Raw genomic sequence first — 6,000 nt, 5'->3', positions numbered from 1 at the left:
ATATTCATAGCATAAATCAACAAAAAGTTCTGTAAACTAAAACACAATTTTTCATAAATTCAATCCTCATTTCAAAAGAGGCTAAAAACTCACCAACTCCAACCAAGAAGCAAAAAATTATGTGTCGATTATACGCGGTAAAATCATCATCGCCTTGCCTGCCACAATGTTCTATCCTCACACAAATTCCTCAGACAACAATTACACCATTAACTTCTCAAATATTATGATTCAAAGAAGAAAGAAGCAACTTTAATTTGGTTTGTGGGGTTTTATGAAGATTGGAGTACAAAAGAGAGGAGATCGAATTACAATTGGAGAATAAAGGGTGGGAGACAAAGTGTTGAATGAGGAGAATGGGCTGTGATACGTGGATTTTTTTTTTTCAGTATTCTTTTTGGGTGATCTTGGACACACCCATAAAACTTATCCCATACCCCATAACTAACTAAAGTTTTTGCCATACCCAATAACCGCTTCAATCCAATAATATCTCCCAAATTCATTTGGGGTATTTCCAATAGGGGTAAAAAAAACAACAACAACAATAATATACGGCTTTGTAATCTTGCACTTCATAATTCAAAATAATTAGTTGTTGATTTGTAATCATGCTTATTGGTGAGAGAAATGTTGTTAGAGAGCGAGATAAATTATTGGAGAAGAATTCAAGAACATTTTTTATTTTATTTTTAAAGAAAGAAGAATAAGTAAATGACTTGTTTTGTCTTGGGTACGCCTAATAAAAAAAATGTAATTTAGGAACCTAAATATGTCTTAAATAATTTTATTTATTTATTTATTTTAAAGTTAGGCGGGAGTGTTTTTATGGGTGTGTCCAAAATCACCCTTCTTTTTTGATTTTTTTTTTGTTCTATTATTTATTTATTTATTAAAGTGGAGCTATGGACCCTACTAACTAAAAAAAATGTATCTCTCTCATATCTCGTATGCGAAGTCCGTCTAAGATCGGGGCTGTCGAGTCTTAATCTATATATAATGACTTGTCATTTGGTCAAACTGATGTACACACCTAAAATTTGTTACCCTAGATGTCACAACCCGAATTTCTAAACAATTACAAAATGAATATTTTAAATATAAATATCTTAAACATTATCGCTATGTTCAATTGTCTAAAAACCCAGGCTATGACGGGGTGGATACAACACATGCCAAAACCTAAAACCCACATCATAAAAGAATAAACCCAAGAATTTTCCACCATCACTTTATTAAGCTATCTTCCGTCAAAACAAAATATCAAACAAACTCTAAGAATAAAAGTCTTCACTACCATGTTCTCATGTCATGCTAAAAAAATGTAAACTATGTTATTACATCCTTCCAATAAGAATCGGACCTAATAAAAGAACCAACGGACTGCTCCAGGCAAGAATCCAAATCACACGTCGTGGTTCCACTGCCTTCCACATATGTTCCCAAGAACACACCCACGTTTGCCAAAATAAAGCAAACATGGGTCGACAAAATGGAATTTCTTTGGTATGAGTAGACTAACAACATAATTCATTTCCAGACTTTAATCATCCAACAAACACTTTATATGTACCCATATCTTAATCATTCTCTGCTTGGAAGATAGGTAGTTCCGTCATTTCAACCGGCATAGTTTCTTCCCAAGCAAGACTTCCATTATATTAACTCATTATAATAACTCGTTTTAATAACTAAGTAATTGAATTAAAACTTATCGATATCCACTTCTGTATAAGGGTAGGACCGCGTCCTTGCACAAAATATTATTAAGTCCTACCCTCCTGCAAACGAAAGTTATAAATTTTATATAACATATGTAGATATCCTATAGGTATTCAAATGTAAGCCCAAACACACTCGCATAATCAAATCAATTTCTCTTATCAATTAATCAATTACTTTTCTTATACACCCACTCTTTAGTACCTACTCCACGATTTGCATTCCACACATTTGCCAAATCACGCATTTCTGTGTGCCTCTCTCCCACCAAATACCACAATATCATAGCCATATCTGGGCTTTCATACACATATTTCACAGTCTCTTTGGGCATAAAACTCAGTCATTCATGGCACATTCAATGAATACCTTAGGTCATTCCCGCCACATTCAAGGAATACCTATCATATCACTAACGGACCATTCATGGCACATTCAATGAATGCCCTGGGTCATTCCCGTCACATTCAAGGAATACCCAACCCTACATTCCCGTACACTCAAGGAATACATCTAACTCGCAAGCAAGGCTTAATACCTTAGTTCATTCATGGCACATTCAAACAACGGGTCATTCATGGCACAGTCAATAAATACCCATTTATAACGCTAACGGGCCATTTATGGCACATTCAATAAATGTCCACCTAGCATATGACATCGTCAGTCATAAAAACTCATTTCCAAAACTTGAGGCGTGGAGAGTTCTAAAAGAGTGCGGTAAATTTGTTTATGCATTATTGAACTTTATTGCATATATTATTTCAGAGAACGGAGGAATATCTTGTTTCATGTATTTTTGTTTACACGTTATTAATTTTTATATGGATGTCTAAGTGTCATAACGTCATATATCATAAAAAACTGAAATATCACATAGTAGTTAATACACGTACACACGTATATATAGAAAGGTCTTAGCCTAAAGCCAAACATGCTAATAGCCCTAGACCTATCCTAATAAACCAAATCATCATCCTAGTTAAAAGTCAACTCTGATCAACTAGTCAAAGTCAACTCTGGTCAACAATCAAAGTCAACCAATCCTAAAATCAATCTAACCAAAAACCTAAAGACTAAGGCCCAAAACCCTTGGCCTTTCCCAAGCCCAATCTAAACTTAAGCCCATAAGTAAATATCCAAAAAAATCACTCAAACCCACTTGCCTGATGCCCAAACAAAACTCACTGTTCACCTTCTTCTTCCTCACAGCACCTCTCCTCCACCTCCAGCCACCACCGGCCATCCAACAAGACTAGTTGGTTCGGCCCAAACAACAATATGAATGGTTCGGCCCAATCTCAAACCCAACCAAGGGTCGTCTCCCTCACCAGCGCCAGCAGCTCTCTCCACCGATCAGCCACCACCAATTCCCATCCACCCACACTTCCAACCTAACCAAAATTAACCTAAATCAAAACCCCTACTACTTTAATTAACACAAAAACTCAACTCATTGAGTCACCAATTCCTCCATCAAAACTAGATCGATATTTCGACCTCCATTAACGCCTGTTCCAAAGCTTCAACCTCACACTCTCCAGCACCCAAACCATCATCAACAATCAACATCAAACCAACAGTATAACATCACAACAAAATTCAAACAAAACAAATCATCCAAACAAAACAAAACAAAACAAAACAAAACAAAACAGGATGATTTGGTTCTTTTGGCAAAAACGCGAAAGCCCGTAGCCAATACATAAATCAACAAATTTGTTTACAACAACTATAATCGATTTATTGCCCTCATTTTATCACTGGATATGAACAAGTTTTCCAGAGACAGACGGTTCTTCAAACGATAGTCAAGATATATACGCAGTTAACACTAAATAGTATACAATATAAAACAGAATCTTACAACAGTATGTGAACAGTAAAAATCATATTTTTTCCATCCTTATGCAATATACAGTAAATGAGAACTTTATAAAAACATAATATATCTATTCACCCGTAGTACGCTCCGACTATCAGCTAGCTATCAGAAAAATCTTCCTTTTCTTCTTTCAGTAAAACTCCCTTTTTTTTTTCCTCTGTATAAAACTCTGTGTTTTTTCCCCAAAAACTCTACGTGAGAATCTCCTTTTTATTTTTAAAAACCCCCACTGAAAAACAAGGATGAAAGTTATTTATTCACCTACGGGGCTTTTATCCTTAACTAATAGTTATCATATATTTTGTTTTAGCTATTATTATTATTATTATACTAGAAAAAACGGGAAAAAAAAAAGGGACGGGGTGTCATACTAGAATATTGAAACATTGGCATTTCTGAGAATTTCTCATATCGTCATCTGAACTTCTGAAGTTGTGGTATATATCTTAAAACCAAGGCATTTCTATGTAGATAACAATCATTTTGTACTTATTTTGCAAACAAAATTCGATTTCACAACGTAATATTCTTATACCACATAGATGAGGAGTGTCTGATCGTATAAGGTAATTGTCTCTGATAATCAAATCCAATTTTCAGTTGATCATCTTCAGTTCTTTACGATCAGGTGGATATAGGAGTAGACTACCCAAAAAAAACAAAAGGTGGATATAGGAGTCCGATGTGGCGATGTTGTTGTTCGTGTTAAGCTATCCAAAGCAGTATTAACCGTTATTTGATTTGAAGTGTATTGATATGTGTCTGGTGACTGGTATGCATATGTTTATTCTTCTTCAAACGTATTCTGGAGCGCAATGGATGACTGGAAGAAGAAGACCGTAAACGGTACTGTATAGATTGTAAGAATGCTTCTCAACACTCAACTGCCTGAGCCCTGAGGGCAACGGTGTAAGCATGTCCCCAACTGCCTGAAGGCTTGATCTAACTTGGCCCAACTTAATGTTTCCAGGCCAGTTCTCCAAAACCCGACCAGTCTAGGCCGAAGATAAGTGCTTCGGCGCTGTGCCCAGTCCACTCCTTACCTGCTACTGCTGAGCCCCAAAAAAAACAAAATTCCTTTTGGTTATATTATGCTCGCGGGCTTGCTCTGACCTGCTTGAAGCCCTGACTGACGACTGAGTGACTGGTTGAGTGGTAGCGTGGTTGTCTGTTAACGAGTTCATCATGGGGATCAAGTCGTGGTAATTAAATGAAGAAAAACAATATAAAACCATACAAATAGGAGCCACATACTAAACGGTTTGCGTACAGTTGCTGCCCAAGCAATTAGAATTTAGAAGTCTAGGTGAAGCAAACAAAAGTAATCAATTTTTAGCCAGCTTAGTTGATATTTGGAAATTTAAGGATTGGGAGCTTCCATATGTAGTTGCATGTCTAGCTAGGTAATTATGCTTTTAGACATAAAAATATAGGCATATAGCATATATATATGATGTGTTTCAGGACAGGGTCTTACTTATGTGTTAATAAGGTACTTACCTTATCCCTATATCCTTATTATGTTAATAAGGTATACGCAGTTCCAACGTCCAATACTAGAAGTTGAGCTGGATGCTAAAGCTGCAATCGACTGCCTAATAAAGCAGCAAAAATCTAACTTAGATTGGACCTATTAGAAGACGCATTAATTATTATGTCCGCTTTTGGGACTGTTTCTTGTAAATGGGTGCATAGATCGGGTAATCAGGTTCAGGTAGCACACCAGATTGCTTCTTTTTGTAAATCTATCCCTACTTTTGTGGAATGGCTTGCTATGCCTCCACCTTGGTTAGAGCAAGTCCAATGGGGAGCAATTATAATGGGCTGCTAAAAGGTGCCACATAGGTCCTTTAGCAGTCTCAGCCAAATTTGCCAGCCCAAATTCAAAAAACCAGTCCAATAGGGACTTTTAGTAGATGTTAAGTTCGAGATACGGACGGCAGAGTTTATGCCGTCTGTACGTTAAATTGCAACAGACGGCATAGACTCTGCTGTCTATCTAGTCCAGACATCCCAACGGCTAGAAACGGCTAGTTTTTCTAAAATTGCAAATTTATAACAACTACTTCACACAACTCTCTCACCATTTGCTCTCAATTCTCATACAATTTCTATCTACTCCAACTACAACAATCACTACTCCAAGTACAACAATTGATCTAAATGAACATGCAACCACATCAAAAGAAAATAAATCTACAAGGTCCGCCAATTTTTCAATTCAAGAAGACGAGGCTCTTTGCAAAGCGTGGATATATGTTAATGAAGATCCAATTGTTGGTGCGGGGCAACGAGTCACACACTATTGGGAGAGAATATTAGAGAAATTTCGAGAGAGTTGGCGAAAACAACAAGAGAAGCAAGAATTCGGTGTCCACTCGATTTGGACACAT

Source organism: Coptis chinensis, chromosome 7 (genome assembly GCF_015680905.1).
Source record: "Coptis chinensis isolate HL-2020 chromosome 7, ASM1568090v1, whole genome shotgun sequence".
Lineage (NCBI taxonomy): Eukaryota > Viridiplantae > Streptophyta > Magnoliopsida > Ranunculales > Ranunculaceae > Coptis > Coptis chinensis.
This window is presented reverse-complemented; position numbering follows the sequence as displayed.